Genomic DNA, 8709 nt, shown 5'->3' on the forward strand with positions numbered 1-8709 from the left:
TTTATCTTCAGAAGAAAGAGTAGATTAGAAGAACACAGCCTCTGACAACCAATTGATTAAATTTAGGGCATTGAGATACATGTTACAAAAGAAGATGAAAGTATTCCTTATTTAAGATTTATTGTTAAAACAAGAAATTGTATAAAATTTGGATTAAAAAAAAATCAATTGCAATGAAAAAAAATGCAGTTGTAGTTTTGCTTTTTAAAGAGAGGCAAAACCAGTAAATAAACCTTCGAAGGTTACAAAAACAACTTTCAAATAATTGTAGGTAGGATGGTATATGTGTATGTGAAAGGCAAAGAAATCATAGACGCATTCAGGCTTACACTGGGGGAGAAAAAACCCTCTCTTGAATCATTGGGGAAGCATTTATTTAGCAAAACAAAAATGCATTAAAATATTTTATGATCAGTATTATACTATTTACAGAGATGTGATCAAATAAAGGCCAAAATGTAGTTCGTTAGCACAGGCTCGTATGTACCACTGACGAGCCACAGCAGTGTTTTGAATTCCCCATACATTCCTTCCCTTTTCACAACTTACATTCTCCTAGCAAGCCCTGCTACCAAAGGCTGAAGATTCTGTATTTCATACACTAAAATACATGATGCTAAATTTTTTGCATAGCAGAAATGAGGCATGTTCAGTGTCACATCTCTGTGCTTTAGAAAAATCTCCAAGAACAATATCTCAAATGGCCAGTGAAGCCCTTCTTACATGTAGCATTTTGAATACACAGAATCTTATTTCCTGTGACATGCAGAAAAGATGAGAAAAAATATGGAAAGATGAAAGAAATAACATCAATCAGCTGCGTGAGAAAGGAAGATACCTTCTCTTTATATGAACTCTCATTGTTTCCCAGGAACACAGCATAAAAAGATAACACACTTCCTTGCATTTTGTAAAAGGCTCTTGACATAATTTGTGACTTATTAACTAGTGATGCTAAACTCACATTGCACATAAAGCATTAGACACTGCTTCCTGTTTCTTAAAATTTAACACTAAGGAAAATTAAAATATTTTTCATGCAACGCTTATCTAATATTAAACTTTACATTTGCTTAACAGAGCACAGTCTTCACAATAACAGGGTATATTGCCAAAGGCAGCATGCAGACTTTTTGGAATTGCTCCCATCTCTTTCGGTTCACCTGTAAAAACATCTACGTGCTCCCTAGGACTGCATCTGTGGCTAGTTTTAAAGAATGACTATCCATGCAAATAGGCATAATTTCAGCATGAAATAATCTGTAAAATCAAGACAGTAGTCAATGCTTAGTTTGCAACCATGATGGAAAAAAAAAAAAGCTTTTAATACTTAGAAACATTATGTTTATTTTGCAGCCTTTGCTCATGTATTCTGGATGTACTAAAAGAATTTTCAGAGATTTGGTGTCAGAGAGAGTTATGCAAGGGACATGATGTTTGTTTACATTACTGGTTCCTTGCATACAGGATAGCAAAGAATAATAAAAAATACATTAAAACAAAAAAAATATCATTAATTCAGAGGCGAAATCCAAAGCCTTACGCTGTTATCAGATCACTTTCTTTGGAGATCTTATAAAAAAGTACATTTAGTGAGTTAAGTTTGGCTACCTCATGATGATAATCATAAAATTACAAAGATTTCTGTTGCATGGGCCCAATTCTGCCACCAGCACACCAAGGAGCATCCCACCCTGCTAGCAACGCCCCTGGAGTCCAGGGATACCAAAATCCTGTTATGTGTGAGGGGTAGGGTCAGGCCCTGCTTGGCAGCATGTAAAACACTGTCTCCTGCTTTCTCCCAACTGATGCAAATGGAGTTTTTCAGGGGGCAGAATCAGGCCTTACAATTGGACCATCACCAAAAAAATCCTCAAAACCTGAGGAATATCAGAAGCGTTGTTTCATGAAGAACTGGCCAAGTCCTCAGGGGGTGGAAAGGGGTGAACACCACCAGGGCTTTTATGAAGGTGACACTGGCACAGAATAAGCCAGGGCTGAGTTTGACCTTTCAGTCCAGTGGTGTTCATTTGAAAGTGATCTAAACTAATTGAAAGACAACTGAAAGAGCTCCTGCTTATTTCACCTAAGGTATTCTGAAGGCATCCACCATAAAGATAGCACTTGCCAATTGTAAAAGAAAACAAACCACAAACAAAACCCACCAACACCTAAAACCTTCACGCTTTTCCTTCCTTTTCTGTAGTCAAGCTATGCTTGATTGAGAGCCAGCAATACGTTCCCAGACTCACACCAAAAACCTCATGTCAGGTTGCAATTTTTGCACGTTTCCCAGAAAATTCGAGGTGCCTGACCAGTGTTTCCCTCCCTCTTGCCCAATCCCAACCAAGGACACACATGGGGAGGGTTTGCTGTACCCTTGAGTCAGCAGCTCAGGAAATAGGCTGTCCTGCGCCAGGTTGGAAGGTCATTGCCATGCATCCTTCCTCCCCAGTGTCCATTTCCCCCCACCAAGCCCCAGCCGCTGCTCCACGGCCCATTCCTGCCACCGCAAACATGTGGCAGGAGGTGCTCTGGAGTGATGTCCCCTCCTTCCCTCGACAGAAGCTGAAAGCATCAGAGTTATCGTACACTTAACCTGGGTATTAAGCAACATCTCCCATTTGCCCTGGTGTTATCCTGAGCCTACAGGCTGCCAGCTTTAAGGCTTACGTGCCTTTCGGCTTAAATATGAGAAATAGTTCTACTTTAGCCTGACAAAACAGAATGGGTATTGAATGGCCAGTTAATATTTCATTCTCGGAGGACCAAAACCAATTTGCACCTCAAGGGGAGTGGAATGGCACGTAGAGCGGGATGCAAAATCCCAGCTACGACAGGCAGAATTCAAGACTGATTAGATTAGAACTGAATAAATAAGGAAATCTTGGGGAGGGGGAGAAATAATTAGGAAGTGTGTGTCCTTTACACAGCACCAGTACTTTGACTGCACATTGTCTCAAAACCATATTTCATATATATAAAGTCTCTGCACAGCTCTCCAGAAAAAGAGGGTTGGCAAGATAGGCTTTGGTTGTCAAGATCTACGTAGAAATCTCCAGAAGTACCATTCCTTTCTGAATTACACAGTTTTTAATTTGTGAAGGTTAAATTTGGTTTACGCATCACTGTTGATACTCCTCACATGCCAGGTGTAGTTCATGTTAAATTCGCTGGCCACATCTCAAGCCTCAACTCGCACGACGTGGCTTCCTCAGAAACCAAACGTTTTCCATGCCGATGGAATTAAAAATCCTACCAAGGGCCTCAGCGCTTTCTATGTCCATCCATAAACATAACCGTAGTATTTTATTTACAAATTTACTTTCAAATCTTTTGTTTGAGGGGATATGATTACAATGTAGCTATGAATAACCTCTCAACAGCACAGCAGCTACAGACATGGGTTTATTTCATATCCATTTGATATGCATTGACATTTAAAATGGAAACAGATTAATTTCTAAGTCCCCAAGAGTTACTGTTACCAAACCTTTGGCTAGAATGGTCTGTCAAAATGAGTACGATGTCAGGTATTTAACCATACTCACTATGAGTAAATCAATTTTTGTAATCAATTTTGTTAACTCATCTTGATCTAGAAAGACGCCTGATCGTTTTCTCCTAGATTAATTCAAACACCTACAGGATGCAAAGGAGATGTAAATTCAAACTCGCCCTCATCAGCCCCTTTGAAGAACCCTAGCCTAACCTAAACAGCCATTAAATACACAGCAGAAAAGTGCTAAACTTGATGGATATGCCTGGATGAATTCAAGGAGATATCAGTTTATACAGCTGAAATTGCTCCCATCTTTTCACAAGCCGACTACTTTCGTTGGTCCAGCGCCTGCCTGCTTCATGTCAGCCCATTATGCCAATACCACACAAGAAATTTAACATGCTTCTGCTAATAGAAATATTTAGATCCTTCACTCTAACACACTACACAGGGTATGGCTTTGCCAGAATCAGCCAGGAAGCACAAGATGAAAATTATTCTAGTCAACAGCATTTCATGCACAAAACCACAGCTAAAATTCGAAGAGCAGATGACATCTGTTCACCATATCTGTTCAGTGCTAAAATCACATCAGCCACTAATGAGAAAGTGCTACCTTTTTGCACAGCTCTGACACAAGTTTTCTTGGGAGAAAGTACTGCCTTTTCAAACAGTTCTGACACAAGTTTTCTTGGGAGAAAAGGTTATCGAACTCCCTTAGCCAAGATGCCTATCAAGGAATTTGAAACAAGGCAGAAAGGATGAGAAACTATTTGGGCAGTAAAAAACTACTTTATTAGGATTTCTCCACATGAAGAAGCAACAGCAAAAGTCAGTGCCCAATTTACTTCAAAATTATGCTGCTTGCTCTTTAGCCTTAAAGAAAAAAAGCACCCCTTGTTTTATGAATCTGGTGATACCCAGGACCCAATAGAGCAAGGTATTCAGCAGTTCCTATGAATGCCAAACATCCACAATTCCCATCAACTACAGAGCTCAGTAACAGGAGGGATTCGGCATCTCATTAGTTCAGGCCTTTAAATTGGGGAGATGCAGGGCCCTCCATCACGTAGCCGTGCTCGGCACTGCTTGAGGAAACACATCTTTTGAATGAGAGAAAGGAATCAAGCTGCTTAAAGTAGAAAACTGGATACATTTTCCTCCTCTCAGGCCAGTTTGGTCCTTGTTATGCCACTGATCATGAAGAAAATAACTCACATGGCCTCTGCATAGAGACAATACTGAAAGGTTCTCAAGACTCCTACTATAAATTCAGCCCAAGTTTTCCGATATACTATTTTTTCCATGCTACGCAATGTCATTACATCACAATTCTTAAATTACTTAATTTAGCTGTTAGGCTGCACTTTGAGTCAGAATAAATCACTATTTAGAGACTACAAATTGCAGTATTTACAATTCTGCCCTGAATCAAATTAAACTTTTCAATTTGAAAATGTGTCCATTCTTATGAACATCTCAATTTATCAAGCAATCATAAAAGAGATAAGTTATATAAACTGAGAGGCCTCAGAGTTCAGCTGGCAGGGAAGTTATCTGTATATACTGACAGTGCCATTCAGCGAATGCAGGATACTCTACAGAATAATTTAATAGGGAGCTGTTAGTGAAAAGTATATACATTGTACTTTTTATCACAGTTCAACCCCTGAAATATTGATCGCCTGTCTACACTTGAGTATTAATAAACATTTCACAGTATGTGATATTGCCGCTAAAGGTAAGGTCTGGACAAAAAAATACAAAATAAATGCAAAATGGGCTGAAGTGGTTGTAAACTTTATGTGATTGATGGCAACTCAGAGAAAAACTGCGAGGAGACATAAAGGATATTGTACCACATGCAAATGTACGGCTAAGGAAAGCGCCTCCGTATAATTCATCCTGCAAACTGCCAAACCTCTACAGGCGATGGAAGTGACAAATAATCTGAGCTTTTACACCTCGCGGTGACACAAACATGTTTCTGTACCCTGTGCTCAACAACACAGCACCTTCTGCCACCCAGCTATGGCCCCAGATGCGTGGATGCGTTCCACGTGCTCCCCACCCGTGCCCAGACCCGGATGATGGCTTTGGGGTGACACTCGCCATACAGCCAGAAACACCACAGGGTCTGCTAAGCGCTCGGGACCTGTGGGAAACTAGCGGCTTTCCAAAGCTCGTCCTGGCAACTTTTGCCCGACATTCAAGGGCACCTCTAGTCACTTGTCAGCCCTGACTGAAATCCCCTACTCCGTCAAAGATATTAAGTTAATATCCCGCGTACCTGCTCTTCCGCGGCCGGGGCGCAACCGCACGAACGCGACGCTGGCCCCTCGGGGAGCTCCATCCCGCCTCGGCCGCGCCTCCCGCGCCCCCCGCACGGCCCGCGGACACCGATCCCGCTTCCCGCTGCTGCCCCCGCCGCCCCGGCTCTGCGGGCACAGGGAGGCGGCGGCGGCCGGGACTCCCCGCGTCCCGCTCCGCAGCCGCCCCGCCCGGCGCGCACCTGCCCCGGCCCCGCGCACCTGCCCTGCCCCAGCAGAGGCCGCGCAGCGACCGCGGGGGGTCCGCGCAACTTTCTCCCTCTCTGCAAAGAGCCGCGGGCCCCGCTCCGCCCCCGCGGAGTGCCCGGTGCCGGGGAGCTGCGCCCCGGGAGCCCGTCGGGCCGCCCGCTCCGGTCGGGCCCCGCGATCTCCCCCAGCCCGGGCCGCGCCCCCCCCGGCGCTGCCCTGCGCGCCCCTCCGCGCAGGCCCCACGCCCCCCAACACCGCTCCCTCCTGCGCTTTAACTCCGCGCAAACACATGGCAAAGTGAGCCGGGTCACTCAGCCGCTAAACAGAAAATCGAAAAAGCCAAGAAAGATCTCCATCAACGGCTAAGAAAGAATTAAATCCCCCCCCCCGGAGGAAAAAAAAATCAGCAAACAACAACCAAACAAACAGAAAGTACCAATAATCCTAATCTTTTCCCAGATCAAGGCTCTTATCCCGCGACTTGCATTTGATCTCTTCTCATGTGCTCGCTACCTACCACTCAAATCCCATTTTCTATACATTTCCACGATTCGCAGCTCGTCCCACGCTTGGAAATGAAAAAGTAATTGCAAGGGTGAGAAGAGTAAGAATAAAAAGTCCCTGTCCTTCCCGGCTCGGGTTAAAAAGGAGAAGTAGCGACATGCAAATGACAGGCAAATTGGAAGAGACAAAAAGCAAGGCAGCTATAATAAACAGGACAAAGAGGAGGCTCGGAGGAGCGGAGCAGGAGTTTAAAGCGGGGATGGGGAACTTCGGCGGGGACGGTGGGAGAAAGAAGCTCGGAACAACAACAAGAAGCCAAATACTCGCTGCGTTTTCCTTCCCCGCAAAACTGCCCTCCAACCCACGGAATAAAATAAAGAGCGGTCCACAAAAGGTGGCAGCGAGAGAGCGAAGGGGAAGGGGGGAGGATCACCTAACAACGAGCAGGTCACTTACTCTTCAGCCCTGGGCAGGCTACGGTGAGCGCTCCATCGGGCTCCTTACCGCTCACAAATCCTTACCGCTTTATCTACCGGGGAATTAAAACTACTCAGCTAATAAAGTCACTGCAATTTTGCCCCCTGGAAAAAGAAGCACAGGTTTGATAACGGTGATCAATATTTTGCTGGGGATTTCATCACCGCCCCCCTCCCCCCGGACCATTTAGAGCAGCCCAAGCAAGTGCGAATTTAGGGGTAAAAAAAAAAAAAATTCAACAATTTTAAAAACCCGAAAGACCTGAAAAGGCCGAGAAAGCGGGGAGGGACGGAGGGGGCGCGGGTACTTACTCGGTGCAAAGGCGACGAAACTGAGCCTCGCTTTTTTTTTTTTGCCGGTGGAACGAGAGAGAAAGGGCGACACGCACACGCACATGCACACACACACACGCGCACACACTCACACACACGCACCACCCGCGCCCCGCACACGCACACACGCACACGCGGACACGCGCGCGTAGCCGGCAGCCCCGCCGCTGATGAATATGATAATCGCGCCGGGGAGGGCGAGCGCGGGCGGGAGTGCGGGCGGGCAGCGGCCGCGGGGCTGCGGGCCACGAGCGGAGCGGAGCGGAGCGGGGGCGGCGGGAGCGGCGCGGGGCAGGGCTGGGCTGGGCTGGGCTGGGCTGGCCGAGCCGAGCAGCGCTCCGCACCGCCACAAGATTTACTTTAAGACACAGCTGAAGGAAACAGGAAGACTAGACGTCACACTCGGAGTGACGTGGGCCCGGCCCGGCGCCCAATCGGGAGGCTCCTTGGGACGGACGGGGGGGACGGGGAGAACTTGGCAGGAGCGGGGAGAGAGGAGAGGGGAGCGCGGGGGGGTTAGGGTCGCCCCGCCCCGCCCCCGCGGGAAGGTGGCGGCGGCCGCGCACCTGCGGCGGGGACGGACGGACGGATGGACGGACGGATGGACGCGGGGCGGGAGCGCCGGCAGAAGCGGCCCGACGGGGCGCCCCGCTCACCTCTGCCGCGCACCGGCAAGGGGCGGACAACAGCCGCCCCGCGTGGACAGAGAGGGGTGGGTGACAAACTTTAGGAGAGTCACCCCCGCTGCTCTGCGATGCCCCATGCGGTAAAGTTTTCCACGCGAGGCGGCTTCGGCAGAGCAGTGTCGGGGCCCCAGGGTGCGCCTGTTTCACGCGTAAAGCATCGTGCGCTGGAGCAAACGCGCGTTTGCGGGCGCTGCCGCCCCGCGCGGGTCACAAACTTTAGGAGAAAGGGGCCCGTGCCCGCCCAGCCCGGGGCACGCCGGCCCTGCCGCGGTTGGGCGGCAGCGGCTCCGCCGCGCGTCGCGGGGCTGTCAGCAGGAGCCGCGCGGGCATTTTCCACGTGGGAGGCAGGAAATAAACACGAAATCGAGCATCAGGTTGCGGCGCGCGGAACAAGCGCTGGTACTGAGACATGGCTCTTCGGTGCTGGCGGCCCCGGCCCCCTGCGCACCACGACCCGAGTTTAGGGCAGCTTAACCCTATCCCATCCCGCTCCCAGCCGGCACTGGTGGAAAGCTTGGGGGGAAAAAAAACCTGGGAGATAAAAAAAACCCGGGAGATTAAAAAAACCACAAAAGTGGAACTCGGCACGTCTGGGCTGCGATCCGGACTGCGATCGGGACCGAAACCTGTCGGGCGCGCTCTGTCCCGCCTGAGCGCGGCTTTCAGCGGCGCGGGACAGGGAGCACTCG

General features: G+C 48.2%; 1 protein-coding gene across 7 annotated transcripts in view; it reads right to left on the reverse strand.

Annotated features, from left to right (window-relative positions):
• Positions 1–7551, reverse strand: part of PROX1 (prospero homeobox 1) — a 49593-nt gene extending 42042 nt beyond the window's left edge. For 2 of the 7 annotated variants that reach the window (XM_033055479.1, XM_033055473.2), the window contains exons 1-2: positions 7314–7551; positions 6982–7106 (exon numbers count right to left, since the gene is read on the reverse strand). The gene's annotated coding sequence lies outside the window, so the exon portion shown is untranslated. Of the gene's footprint in view, positions 1–838; positions 889–5792; positions 5835–6538; positions 6926–6981; positions 7107–7313 lie in introns of those variants that run through there. The other 5 variants (XM_033055475.2, XM_033055474.2, XM_033055476.1 and 2 more) reach the window with 5 other exon arrangements.
• Positions 7552–8709: the final 1158 nt, after the last annotated feature.

The sequence above is a fragment of the Catharus ustulatus genome, chromosome 3 (assembly GCF_009819885.2).
Source record: "Catharus ustulatus isolate bCatUst1 chromosome 3, bCatUst1.pri.v2, whole genome shotgun sequence".
Taxonomy (NCBI): domain Eukaryota; kingdom Metazoa; phylum Chordata; class Aves; order Passeriformes; family Turdidae; genus Catharus; species Catharus ustulatus.